Genomic DNA, 15,256 nt, shown 5'->3' on the forward strand with positions numbered 1-15,256 from the left:
TTACATGGAACAGTGTGCAGGAGCACCTGCTGCCCGGCTAAATTAAGAGAGCAGATGGATTTCAAAAGGTGAGTTCGTGCCAGGCGGTGGTGGCGCACGCCTTTAATCCCAGCACTAGGGAGGCAGAGACAGGTGCATCTCTGTGACTTCGAGGCCAGCCTGGTCTATAGAGCGAGATCTAGGACAGGCACCAAAACTACACAGAGAAACCCTGTCTCAAAAAATACCAAGAAAAAAAAAAAAAAAAAACATGTGTTAGGGTTGGAGATTTAGCTCAGTGGTAGAGCGCTTGCCTAGCAAGCGCAAGGCCCTGGGTTCGATCCTCAGCTCTAAAAAAAAAAAAAAGAAAGAAAGAAAGAAAGAAAAGAAAGAAAAGGTGGATTTAAAAGATCACATTGATAGCGGATGGTTTGGATGTACAACTCTTGGCCTCAGCTACACCCCTCCCTCATTTCCAAATGCAATATAAATTAAAGTTCTTGCCTGTAAGCCAAGTAACAAACTGTTTTTCTCTAATGGAATAGAATGGTCTAAGGAAGAACTATGGCAGCCAGTATGGACGGTAGTGCCCCAAAGTAAGGCTGTCTTCACTCATTACCTGGGTCTCCACCATCCTGCAGCATTCGAGAAAGCCTAGCGTTGACACATCTTACAGAACCACGGTGAGTCTTCTTATTGCTTGTTCTGACAGCTGGAGAGACCATCAAAATCCACCAGACATGTGAGGAAAGCCTACAACAAGAAAGACAAACACATCTTCTATCCCTGGAAGATAAAAGGCAATTAGGGAACAGAAGAGAACTTACCAGACAGAACTAACTCTGCATGCCCCCAAATCCTCAAGAATGCACAGCAGCGTGCGTGTAGCAGAGAGGGGATGGTACCTCCTTAAAAGGATCATTGTCAAGCAAAGGGGATGCTTTGGAACTTGAAAGTAAGATGCTGAAATTACAAAGTTACATATCCAGGGAAGACAAAAGATGAGCTAGGCTTAGGGAACTTCTTAACAGCAAAACCAAGTGCAAGTAGGAAGAAAATAAAGGGAGGGAGGGGGAGGGAGGGAGAAGGAAGGGAGGGAGAGAGGGAGCGAGAGAAGGAGAGAGGGAGGGAGGGAGGGAGGCCAGTCCTAGGACAGCTGAGATTTTATGAATGGAATTCTAGAGAGCAAAAAGATAACAAAGGGCAGAAGATTATTTGAAAGGCAAAACACACAAGAAGAATTCTCAGAGCTGACTGGAGGGTATCCTTAAATACCAAGACCCTACACAGTGCCCGGCAAACGAACCAAAGAGATGTGCCTCAACCCATTAGGGTAAGACTTGAAAACAGAAGAGATTAAGAAAATGTCTTGGGACTTTTCTGGAGTTGGGTAAAACATTAGAAACATCCTCCTGTATCACAGTACAAAGCTAACAGCTAAATACCAGAAGTCTAGAACGAAAAACAAACAAACACAAGACAGCCTGTTTCTGAGGGACAAGAACCACAGGATCTGAAAACAGAAATAACAGGAAAAAAATCATCATCTGTGAATAGCTGGCCTGGTAGAGAGGTGAACAGGGACTCACAGCATGTCACCGGGACTTTTTTTTTTATCCCTCTTCAAGTATCATTTTGGAGTGAAAACACACACATGCATAAAAATTATATGATAAAACATTGGCTGTAAAATTATGTACACTACCATAGTAAAATATATTACCTATACATTTATAAAATATCACAGGCCATTATAGAATGTATATTGTTTTTGTGTATGTGTCTAACATGCTTCTTGCCCATGGAGAGTAAATACATGCTTGCCCATCTATTACATCCTAACATCAAAGCCAGCTTTTCAACTGTGTAGAAGCATTACTCTGCACTCATGATTACTGATGAATGTCATACAGAGCCATAAAATAATTTCCCAAAAAGGTCCCCTAGTGGCCTGGAAAGTCAACAAGCCTCCTCCCTGCACAGGCTGAGCCAACAGGATATAAAAAACAGTTGGTTCAGACGTGGAAACTTCAGCTTGAAACAGTTGGGATTTTCTGATCTTAACTAAATGTTTTTTTTAGAAACTGAATTTCGTCAAACCTGTTTGTGTAAATGGGGAGCAAGCCATAGGCGCCCAAGGAGCCTTTGATTCTTCCTGCTGCTAAACATGCTGGGAAAAAGAAACTTCGGGAAGCTGGTTATTTTGGGCCATGACTAATTCCTTCAGGGAAAGAGAAATAGTTTTCTAATTGGTCCCTTTGCAGCACAAAGGACTGATCTGAGTGGAACATGCCACCAGGTAGTGGGGTAGAGCCCTCCCTTGCTGCTGAAGACCAGGAACTCTGATCTGAGGGCTGTAAAACGACTTAGCAAACACTACAGACCATGTGTAAAGAGGGCTGCAGCAGTGAGACCAAACGGGGAGATTAGATGCCTGCTCAGTGTGTGGGAGCTCCAGAGGCATTCCCTAGCCACAGGGACAAGGAATTCATTAAACTGCACTGGCAGCTCCATGGGGCTTATGTTGTCCTTGATAGTATTTTTCTAAGCCAGGTACCTTCCTAGTTGAGTATATGAAAAGCATCTCTCAGAGTCGGGCCACAGCGCAGACTGCAAGATCCAACTCACAGCTGATAATTTCCCTAGAGGCAGGCAAACCGCAGGAAGGAGAAAAAAAAGTCTCACAAGAGAAATTGTCTTTGTGGAAAAATTCAGAGTGCAAGAAGCCAAAGTAGGAGGAGCTGGTTAGTCATGCAGCAGCTCGAAGACCGACCGCAGGTAAGAACAGCCCCTGGGAGGTACAGCTTGGTCATGCACTTGCTCAAGGAAGGAAAACAAGAAGCCTGAAATCATGCTGAAACTGTTTGCCCGAAAGAGGAGTTGCTATAAATATAGATGTCGTGGGATAGAAGGCTCAGGAAGAAAAACAGCAGGCCTGCATTCAGAATGAGGTGCAGGCTCCGAAGTGATGGAAGCCTCGGGAGATCTGTATGCCTTTGTATTCTAAAAGGATAACTCTGTTGAGTTTAGACTTGGTGCTGACAATGACCCTTTTGACCCGGAGAGTTTTTCTGGGGTGGAGTTGAAGAATAAGCTTCAGGGGAAGATGCCAGAAGCAGCCACCCCGACATAATCCTGAAGGTGGGGGTGCTGGCCAGACCTCAGGTGGCCCCATATGCTCAGCCACCTAGTGTCAATACCCTACACAGTCCCCGCCCCTTGAGAGTGGGGGAAGTCCCATCCTTCCTGAGACTGTCTTGCAGACAACTGACTGTGGTAAAGGTCACAGCAGGCTCGTCCTAGGATGCCTGTATGTATTTTAAGACTGTCTTAGCAGAGTGGGACAAAAGATCCTACTTGAGGTTTGATGAAGTAAGTAGCTGTGTTATAGAAGTCTGTGTCTCAAGGACCTACAGGTGACTTAGAAATTATAGGAAATGCTAGGACCTGAGTTTGGTTTCCAGCTGCATCCAGCCAGAGGCTGAGACACTGGCTCAGAGCCATAAGGAAGTGAATTCTGCCGTCAGCCTATACGAGCTTGAAAGAGGGCATTATGAGACCTGGGGCAGAAGACTTAGCAATCTATGCCTGAACTTCTCACCCATGGGACCTGAGGTAGTATGTTTTGTATCTTAAAATATCTGTAGTTATTTGTTGTGCAGCAACAGAAAATGGTTTCTTAGGTAAGAGGCAGGGGAGAGCCATGAAGTGTGAGGGCAGATGACTTTCAACAGGAAATGGGGGAGTAGCATTGATGTCTGATATCCTTCTGCATTAGCTCTTACCTCTATGAGAAAGTACCCGACCAATGCAACTTAAAGAAGCGACAGTTTATTTCAGCTCATGATTTGAGATCATCCACTATGGAAGGGAGGGCATGATGGCAGGGGTGGGAATGCTGGGGCTTAGTGTGGTTTTTCTCTTCTCATTCACTCTAGGATCCCATCTCCCACCTCAGTCACTCCCTGGAAGCACTCATAGACACACCAGGAGATGTATCTCATGGATAATCCCAGATCTAGACAAGCTGCCAATCAGGATTAACCCTTATGCCAGCACCATCACTGCTCTTGGCTCTCACTCAGACTCCCTGCTGGGCACTGCCCACAGCACATCTAGTGTAAGCTTTGCTCACCACTGGGTCATCCTACTTTGCCTATGATAAAATCCAGTTGTGTTTTTTGTGGTCTAGTTCTTCAATATAGAAAGTTCTTCAATTCTGGCCCTACACAATGCCAAAGAGGGAAAGATTTGTTCTCCTCTGGTCACAGTCTTTTGATTTTACACAAACCCTCTGGAAGAGGACATACAGAATCCCTTGCAACTACCCCTCACCTGCCTCATCTCACATGTCACAGCTTTCTAAACCATCATCTTTCTATGAAATGTCACCCCTCTGTAGTCTTATCCTCAGAATCTGTCTAGTATCTGTGAATTGAATCACTGTGACTCAGTAGCATTTATATTTTACATATATATATATATATATATACACACACACACACACACACATATGAATACTGCTTTTTTATATCTATTTGTTTATTTGTGTAGATTTGCTTGCTGTAGCATGGGTGTAGAGGTCAGAGTACAGCTTTCGGGAGTCTAACTTTGCATATACCAAGCGGGTTCCTGGAAGATCGAACTCAGGTCATCGTGTGTGGCTGCAGACCCCTGATTGATTGAATCATCTCTCCAGCCTTCATATTTGTAGTTCTTCACAGATGTTCATAACTTGAACAGTAAATTCTAGAATCACACAAATGTTTCTAGTGGGGGGGGGGTTGCAGCGGGTGTGTGTGTGTGTGTGTGTGTGTGTGTGTGTGTGTGTGTGTGTGTGTGTTGGGTTCTAGTCTTCACAAACCACAGCATACAGCTATAACTGGAGGAGAGCCTCAGTGGAGATTCCAGTATTCTTCAGCAGCCTGCTTGGCACTTCCTCGCTCTTGCTGGTTGGTGTCTGTTCTAAATGGCTGTGGAGTTTCTTCTGGGGGCTGCAAGAGCAGCTTCTGTAGAGTGTAGCTGTCAGACCCTCCCTCACCCTTGTGGAGGAGACGTTGGACAGCTCACACTATGTAGACGAGCAATTGCTCATCTCTGACTTTCTCGGCCTTCATTCTTACTGCTTATATTTCCTGAGCCACAGGTGAGGAGAGTGCCCTTGCTCAACATTCACAAGAGCTATGGTAACAATCGTTCATGCTCTGCCCAGGAACTGTCAGAATTACCTGCCTCCCCTCTCCAGCCAGTAAGCTCCTTGAAGATACGGCTTGTGTGTTAGGTCCTTATCTACAGAGCCCTGTGTGTGGTGTCTGGGACTACAGAGGTGGTTAGCAGATGAGAGAATTAAATTAATGGCCAGATAGGAGCAACAACCTAATCTATTGACATTCCAAAAATAAGGAAAGAAGTCAAGAAGACAGTATATCCATGGGTTAGGAGTTTCAAAAATGTCATTTTATTATGTGTTCCTCATTAAGATCAACCAGAAAGCTCACCATCCCATCCTGTCCCACCTAATTATGGGGCAACGAAGTCATTTTATGACATTCTCCAAAAGGGTGTGTGTGAAAACTACTCAGCTGAGGCCAGGAGGTCAAGGCTGTCTTGAGCATTGCTGTGAGGAGGGAATGCCATTAACTAGTAATACATGTGCATCTCCCCTTCATGGCTGTTCCGGATTTCCTTTCTCTTTCTTTAACAGAGGATATTACAAACATTTCTTTATTTACAATTTTATGCTTGTAAGACATGATTTCTTCCTCCATTTAATCTTCTGGAGTATATTCAGTTCTACTAAAACATAGTGTAATTTGATTAATTTTAAGTGTGTCTTATATTACCTATTTTTAAGCAAGCAGTAAAGTCATAGTAAAATACAAGTAAATAATTTTGTAGTATCTCAAAGCAGGAATTTCCACCACTTCCCCCTCCACTTGCCCCATCTTCCTGTCTTCACCTTTACCACACCCCTGAACTGAGTGCCCAGAGTAGGGTATCGAGAACCAGGCCAAGTTGCTAATGGGGGCTTCTTGGTAGCTCTCTCTTCAGGACCTCTACCTCTTCACCCTGCTCACAGAACCCAGGCTTGCAGGCCTGTCTCTCCTCCCCAATGGTGGCCATCTTACTGGGCCAGGATACTTAGAAGCCTTTACAGTGAGGGCAGTCTATATTCCCCCAGACCCTCAGGCCTCCTCCTCTTGCAACTTTAGAGCTTAAAGCCAGCGCTCCTGGATTGAAGTCTCCCAGTTTCTTGGAGAACCCTGCAGTGCAGATTCTGCTCTAGCCATGCTTCAGCTGCCTGTTTGGGTTCCTGGTGATTCCTCCTCTTACCATTCTTCATTGCCCTTAGCATCTGTGACTGGGGACTGTGTTCCTGAGGTCGGCTTGCTCTCGGGGTAAATGCAGAGCTTTGAAAGCTTGAGTGTGTCAGGTGTCTCCTGTTGGTCTATACTCTCTAGGTGTGTATACTACACACCTACATACACACTACATACTCTGTGGTATAGTATATTTCATACACTACACTCTCTGCCCCTCCTATTCCTATGGAGCACCCTTCCACAGCACGGCCATTGCTTTGACGTTTCTTCTGTCTGGGCTGCTGTTCCTTAGACATCTGCACAGTCATCTTCTTCGAGTTTTTCCAGCCCCCGCTTTGCTGGCAACACACTTCTTACCATTGCTTGTATCCTGAGCCTCAATTTTCTGCTTGGTCTAATTCTTTGCTCTCTGTCTTCAAGATGCATGCACTTTTTTTTTTCTTGCATGGAGTTCCCCTTCTATTTCTGAGATCAGCTTTTTAAAAAACAGAAATGTAAAAGTATCTTGTCTTTCTCTCATTTCTGTGGATTTGGTGTGGAGAAGGAGCTTATCACTTTGAGAACCGAGAAAATCCTGAAGAAAATTGTGTTAATTATGTAGATGTCCAAAGGAAGAACATTCCAGAGAGATGAAACAGCCCATGCAAAGACCTTGGAGGCAGGTGTGTGGTTGGCGGGAAGGGGTGGGAGCCTGCAGTGGCTGTTGCTTGGTTAGAATGGAGTCACCTGGGAGAAGGCAATCGAAAGTAAGCTCAGAGCAAACCGGCCGAGGGGTACACAGAGATGCAGCATATGGAGCCAGGCGGACATTCTGTAGAATTGAATTTCACCCTGGAAAGACAGGAAGACAGCAGTGATGTGGTACAGCTTAATATCCCTAGATGAAGTTCTGCCTATTGTTAAGAATAGCCTGGATGGAGAAGAACCAGGGCCTAGCATGCACGCAGGCCTGTGGTCTATCTCAGTACCACACACTAAGCGTAGTAACATGGACCTGAGAGGCTGAGGCAGGAGGACCAGGTAGTCAAGGTTATCCTCAGCTATATAATCAATTCAAGGCCAGCCTGGACTATCTGAGACTGTTTCACAAAAAAAGCAAAGCAAAATACGCCATGTATCCTTACCTGCCCCCACTCTGACAGTGTCAGACGGCCTGCATGGAATGCTACAGGGCTTTCTAGTTGTTGATGAAAAAAGAAGGTTGTGGTAGGTTACTTTGAAATAAATCAAAATCAGTTAGGTTTATTTCCAGAATCAGAAAATAGCATTTGCTCATCAGCTGTGAATTTTCAAAGCCCTGGCACTTCAGTACCTCAGATGGAGAAGGTCTTCCTGGGAAGGTTTCCAGCCTGGCTGGATGCAGGCTCTGCCTCACCACCTCTCAGGTTCACTCTGTGTCGGACAAATTGCTTGATTGATGTCGCTGAAATCCCACCTGTAAACTCAGAGTAGGATGAGGTCCTTTCAGGAAGATGCTGTAGAATGCCAAGTTTTTATTAGAACTGAGGGTATGGTGCAGGCCACTTTGTGATTGGTGGAGCACCAGTTGCACACGATAAATTTAATGAGCAATAGAGAGAGCACGTTATTTAAAAGGCAGTGAGGTCAGAGATTCTGCAGCAATTGATGTGTGTGCCTGCCCCTGGGGAGAGGTGCCTGCCTGCAGGCGCCAGTTCCAAAAGGTGACTCAGGCCACCAGGATGAACTCTGATCTCCCTTCAAGACAGTGCATTTCCTGGCTTGTGACTTGGCTGGCAGAGTTTGCTTAGCTCCCAGACGCTTGACCTTGGGGCAGGTGGTCTCAGCTGGAGTCCTTTCACCAGTTCAGGGCTTCTTGCTAGGGTCATGAATCTCCCAGAGTGGTGAGGTAATGGCTAGAGCACCACATGGCACTTCCTGACATGACCCCAGCCAGCCAGAGGGTAGCCAGCACTAAAGAGCACTTCGGCCTGCCGACTCTAGAGCAGGAGGGATTCAGTTTCTTGCCTCATACTTTCCATGGCTTTTCTGGCCAAGCTCTTGAGGCTTTGCAAGCAGAGGAAATCAACTTGGCTAATTACTCTGAGGAACTATCTCATACTCCCTGATCAGGGAATTTCAGAGGTCAAGACCACAGGCTCTCTAAGTTCTCCTGTGGCTCCAGTGAGATTCCAGAAAGCCCTTTCCTGCAAAGGAATCCAGGGCAAATGTCAGCCATCTTTGTTCCTGATGAGGAAGCCAGCGCCATGGTCAGATTGTGGCTGAGTTGACAGGTTCTTGAGGGCAGCATGTCTTGGTCAGCACAGGGTCCTACACTTCTCTTCCACACACTTGCTCGCCCTCATTGTGGCTGCAGTAGAAATTGTTATTATTTGAGTGTTTATGTAGGGATGAAGAAAGGTTGGTTTCAGCTCTCAAGAATATGCCGGTGGGTGTCGTGGGGAGATACTTAGGCTAGGTACGCTGGGAAAGACTTGACACATGCTGTGACCGCGCTGTTGGCGTGATGAGGTACCTTACAGGAGCTGCTTAAGGGAAGAGGAGTTTATCTGGCTCACAGTGTGAGGATCTAGTCCATCCTGGAAGGGAGTCGTGGTGGCAGGAGCTTGAGGCAGTAGTGCGTTGCCTCTGTGGTTAGGGGCAGGGAGTGATAATGCTGGGACTCAGCTCACATTCTCCTTTTTATTTGGTCTGGGACCCCGGCCCAGGGAATAGCTCTGCCCACAGTTACCATAGGTCTTTCCTCTCAGTGGACTTTCTGCCTGACTACTCAGAAGTCAGTTTCCATGGTAATTCTAAATCCTACCAGTTGACCCAATGAACCATTGCACCACCCCTGGGTGAGTAATTTAACTACCCTAGTTTCTTTGTCTTTGAAATGCAAAGCAATGGCATGAGAATTGCAAGGTCCTGGTGGAGAGTCTGTGAGGTCTGGCTCAAACAGGCCCTCCTACAAGGAAGACAAGATGTACACAAACTGCTCCACAAAGAGGTTACCCTCAAAAATTGGTGGTTTCTTGTGCTGAGTACAGTTGACACTGCTGGGTGCGGAACGAGAGCACTGGAAATGTGAATGCTCTCCTTGTGCATACACACTTGGGTTGAAATGTGAAGACTCTTCTGCAAGGCCATTCATCACACCTTGCTATTCAGGTCATAACATTCATTGGTTGCTCCCAGAGGCAGCACTCTGACTGAGTCACTGAGCTGCTATTTTTAGTATCTGGAGGGATCATTGGATTGCACTACTTGACTGTGTCTAGGGCATTAAGTCCCTCTGTCCAACACAATTTGCTCTTGAGGGATGCTTTGTGTCATTCGCATGCTTCAAAAAGGTCTTTCCTCCCAACTTTCTGAAACTCTTCCTGTAATTAGAGGTTCTCTGAACACAAAGGGAAAGTAACCAGCTCCAGTGAGTGCAGTAACAACCTCAGCATTGTCACTAAAGGAGGTTCAATTAGCCAACACCAGACATTCTGCAGCCTGGTGTGGAACAGTTGAAGAAGCTCTTCCCTGGATTACAATCGCTGCTCCAACTTCAGTTGCTATTCGAAACCTCCAGGCTATACCTGCTCTCCCAGAGCTAAAGCTTAGACCCTCCCAGAAAAAATTGAATTACATAAGCTGCCCTGCTGTGGAAAAGTCAGAGTACCAAACTTTTTAAAAGTTCTCTTCCTTTCTGTTAACCCCAGTTCATACAGCTCTTGCTTCTGACCTTGTTTTCTGTGAGCTAGAATTGATGCTTTTTTTTTTCTATTGGGTTCAAGCATCAAGTTCATCCAAAGATGGAATTTGGCCTGGAACATTTGCAGTGGGTCAAGTTCTTTGCTCCAAAAACCAGTGACTGGAGGAGTGCCTAGGGATTCATAACGGACTGGGAAAAGCAGACTCAGACCCACGCTGTATCATGAGAGGAAGAGCCATGTGAAAACCAAAGTATTTCCACCTTTGGGGTAGTTCTGAAGAGTTAGGACATACTCATAAGCAACAGCTCATGTAAACACATGGGAAGAATTCCTTCTTTATGGGCTCTCCTTTCTCTAGAGTCCACATGTGGGCATAACGATCTTCATAGAATCAGCTTATTTACTAACAGTTCCATGGGAGGAAAAAGTACTCACTTAAAACTAAGCATTATCATTATATTACAATCAAGCTCCAATGGTCTGCTCGGAGATGACTGTGAACAGCGAGATTGGTTTGTGGATGACAAGATCCTAATTTCTGTCAGTGGCTTTTTGGTTCTTTTCCTCAGTTGAGTAAGTCAAGGTTCTTTTAACCTACTCAGTTGACTTCAAGTATTAGGAGTTTTTCTGTGAGTACACATATCTGCATGTTTCCCCCAAAAGATAATCGTTTAAACTCAGGGCAGACTTGAGAAGCTGCCAGCGCCCTACAGAACCCTAGAGACTTAATCTTCATATCGTTCCTTGGTTTTGTAATTTCTCATTCTTCAACTTATGTACCTATTAATGAGCCATTAGCAATTCACAGTGTCATACACAGTTTCCAACCAGCTCCCCTCTTCTTCAGAGAGAACTTGATCACCCAGCTTATCTTTTACCCTAGAGCACATGACTGGAGAGCCAACGGGCCAGGAGCCTTTAGGTCAGGGGCTCAGCACTGAAAACAGAGACACAGTGGCTGAAAGGGTCAAAAGATGACCCTGCAAAGAAGGGACAAAGAACAGGCTTCCCAAAGCCTCAGTGGGCTGAACCCCACGCGCCTGGCACAGTGACTCATTTGCTTCCCCTCTCTTGGTTTCTCTTTTCTTTAATTATTTCTTCACTAAGTTTTTTTGTTTTGTTTTGTTTTAGAATCTGCTTTTGGAGGAACTCAAACTAAAACAAATATAATATAGGGCTATAAAAGCCTGAGACAGTTACTTGCCATGTCCCCTGATTTCATGTTCATCTTGATTCAGTGAAATATGGAGTATGGACCTCAGTGTGACTCAAAGCTTTGGATGAAACTTCTGAAAAGCCATCATTTTGCCAACATTCAAGGGCAGGCTGGAGGCAATGCACTCTCAGCATACGACTGGGAGCCTCCTTAACCATAACCACAACCTTCCAGTGTTCTCAAATAACTCCTAGTGTCCTCCGTTGGCAAACTAGCCATCACTGACAGATAGCGAAGCCTGGGGCAACCCTTCTCTGATAAAGAGAGGTGTTAGATGTGGATGTCATTCTTGCATCCCCAGGAGCTCACTGTGACCCAGAAATAAAGACAACAAAGTAATGTTAATTTGGAAGCAAGTTACAAGAAAACCTTAGGCATACCAGAAATTTCTCTGAAACTAAATCCCTCTTGCATGGTAGAGTGTAAGTCAAATATTATCTCTCACTTCTGTGTGTGGAAGTTAAATTCTCCTCCTGCTTTTCTCAGAGGTGTCTGACTGACCTTTCAACTCTGACAGTAATTTCTCTTTTAGAATCAGCAAGCTAATCCACTTGATCACAAACTATTTGAGATCATTGTTCCTGTTATTATAGTGTTTGTCTTGGAAACACCAGACACATGCCCAGTAAACATTAAATACAGGATCCCTTAAAATCATAAACACAAACCAGCAAGCCCTCTGCCGAAGTCCCCATATGCAATCCGACTGCACTCGGGATGAAATCCATCCTCTTCGCTATGGTTTGAGAGTTCTGCAGAAGGTCCTGGCTTTCCTTTAGCCTGCAGAAAGTGGAGCCTCCATGCCACACTTTCAGTGGAAGGAAAACTCTGGATAATCTACAGGACCACATGCGCTGTCAAACCCCTGTCAGCAAAGGAGGATGGGTGCCTTTGTGGACTCGAGCCTTGCTCATCTCAAGCAGATGGTAAATGGCAAATACACTCACAAGGAGAACACAGAAGTTAAAATTACCACACGTGACTGCAGGGGCAAGGGAATTCGTGCCCTTTTGCGGGCTTTCCCTGGAGACAGATTTTTCTTTGAACTGCCAGATCATAAATAATGACACAGAGACTTATTAATTATGAAAACTCGGCCTTAGCTTAGGCTTGTTCCTAACTAGTTCTTATAACTTAACTCATATCTTATATCTATATTCTTTTACATAGCTCAGTTACCTTTACACTGCCCATCCTGCTTTCTTTGCACCTGGCTGGTGACTCATATTTCTTCTTCCCTGAGACCTCTCTGTCCCCAGAAATCCTGCCTAACCTCTTCCTGCCTAGCTATTGGCCATTTAGCTCTTTATTAAATCAATCACAGTGACACATCTTCACACAGTGTAAATGAATATTCCATAACATTTTCCCTCAGACCTCACCACACGGTCCTGTTTCATCTGACAGGTAGTGGTGTCTTACAAAAATGAGTTTGTGGTGTTGCTCTGTCATCCGAGCATCTCAGGTTTGAGGAGAGCAAGTGTAAGACATGTATATTTATAATCTCTGGAGACATAGCTCAGTGGTGAGACCCTTGCCTAGCATGTATGAGGTCCCAAGTTCAATCTCGAAGTGCCTCAGGGGAAAGGGAAAAAAAAAAAAAAACAAGTTTGTCTCAGTTCTCAAGGCTGGAAAATCCAAGATCAAGAACCAGCAGATTCAGTGCCTGGTGAGAGCCACCTACAGATTCACAGGTGGTCATCTTTTCTCAGTGCATGTACATGGCAAAAAGGAACTGGGAGTCTTCGGGACGGCTCTGCCATCCAAGCCCTCCACCTCCAAACACTGCCATACTAAAGACTGACTTTCAATTTCTGCCTGGGGAATTCGGTATAGAGCTTGGTACTAGTTGCTTTTCATCTTTTTATGCTAAAACACCCGATCAAGGCAACATGGAGAAGGAAGGACTTGCTTGGCTCACAGTTCCAGGGTGCAGTCTGTGGTGACAGGGAAGGCGTGTCGGCAGGAGTGGCTTATTACAGTATGTCCACCACCAGGAAACAGAGAGAGATGGATGCTGGTGCTCAGCTCACTTTCTCCTTTTTATTCAGTCCATGACCTCAGCACAGCGAGGTCTTCCCACCTCAACCAACTCAATCCAGAAACTTCCTCACAGACATGCCTAGGGGTTTGTCTGTTGGGTGATCTAGAGCCAGTCAGGTTGACAATCAATATCAACCATCACAATCCTATATCTGTGTCATCTGTCTGTCCCATCCATCCACCCATCCACCCACCCATCCATACATCCATACATTCATTCATTCATACATACATACATACATACATACATACATACATACATACATGTATATATAGCAGAGATGTACAGAACACAAGCTAAACAATTAGTAAATATTTATTAAATAATGAGTGAGAGAATGGTCTGAAAATGCCACCCTGCCTGGGATCCTGGCTATATTCACTAAGTGATGGGATGATGGCCATAGTTACAACTAATCTCTCTTCCCTGTCAGAACTCAAACATGGAATATTATCATACTTCCTAATCACTCTTGTCTCACTCAGCCATGTCCCAAGCAATGGTTCTGCTCTCCTGGCTTCACCTAGGACTGGATTAAGTAGGCTATGGTGGTTTATCATTTAAAGAGCAAGCAGGAAGCCACATGCTGGCTGCAGATGTTAGTTTGGTCCACTCAGACTTCACTAGAAAGTCATGAACTTTGAAACTTCCTGAGCAAGCTCAGAAAAGTGTGTCTCTTGATCGTCTTGGTCTCTAAGAGTTTATGGATGCTGCAGGCAAGGGTTTGGACAGCACAGGAGGCTGGCCTGTTTAGAAGGATGCTGCAGGCAAGGGTTTGGACAGCACGGGAGGCTGGCCTGTGAGGAAGACTAGAGGAGAGACACAGGGCTCTGCATTTTCTGCTCCGGAATGTCTCCCTGAATGAGGTAGAAGCAAGAGAAGCGTATATTCTGCCTTAGATGGAGACAGGTCAGGTGTCAGGGCTCCAGAGAAGGTGGGCAGCAGTGTGGACTGTGGTCCATCAGGGAAACAAATAGCAAAAACACTACAAGCAGCTATCAAAGAGGGAAGGTGGGAGGATGGCATTGTAGAACACCCTCAGCTGCTGCAGACTGGCACCCTGCTTCAAAGAGAGCCCAACTATGCTCTTTCCCTGCAGGAGTGACCTTTCTTCACCTTCACACACTTGCGGCCACCGAGGAACTTCTCAGCTATCAGAGAATGTGCCCTTAAAAACACTCAGAAGTATGAGGATGGGCTTCATCTGAAATGAGCTGGAGTGCCCGTGGAAACAGGTGGAGAGCCCAGAGCTGGGAAAATTTGTCAGATATGGTTGTAAATGTTAATACTTTTCTCACCCACCAGCTGGTGAAGCTGGAGAGTGTCAGTTGCTTGCTGATTGACTGAGCTGCGAGCCCATCCCCGTGGCCACTGAACCATTCCATCTGGCATTTAGACTCTGGGATTGGGTTGGTTTGGGAAGATGGCCAAAGTGATCAGATCCCTCTCTCGGCAGTCTGCCACAGCAGCTGCAGTAAACCCAGTCCATGCCCTACACATTAATCCAGACAAAACAGATTTTACTTTGGGTTTGATTTAGAAGAGATAATACCAAAAATGGGAACATTTTCCGTGAATGAGTGAAGATAATCAGTGTGCTGAATTATGAAGCTTAGCTTATGCTATCTAATGGAAGACTGTTCAATGTTACAGAAATTCCATATGGGGTCATATTTCAGAATTATCATACAAAAATATAAAACAAAACCACAGTTCATGCATAAATGCTGTGCTAAGCAAAGATGCCCAAAGGTCATGAGATTCAGCTTTGCATAAAACTTGCCAAAGCTAAAATGACCATGGCCTTCTCTTGTTTCTTTGAAAAACAAAACAAAGCAAACAAACAAATATTTTTGCAGACTATGTCACCAAGCACATCCTTCATTTCTACTCTAGGCAGCTTAGGCACCATCGCCTCTGCTGCTTGGAGCCCAAGCTTTTCTTCCTGCAGCCTAACAATGCCTTAATTAACATGCTCTAGTGGCTGGCTTCCTGCCCTCTCATGGGAATGAGTTTTCAACCAAGCCTT

This window comes from Peromyscus eremicus, chromosome 7 (genome assembly GCF_949786415.1).
Source record: "Peromyscus eremicus chromosome 7, PerEre_H2_v1, whole genome shotgun sequence".
NCBI lineage: Eukaryota > Metazoa > Chordata > Mammalia > Rodentia > Cricetidae > Peromyscus > Peromyscus eremicus.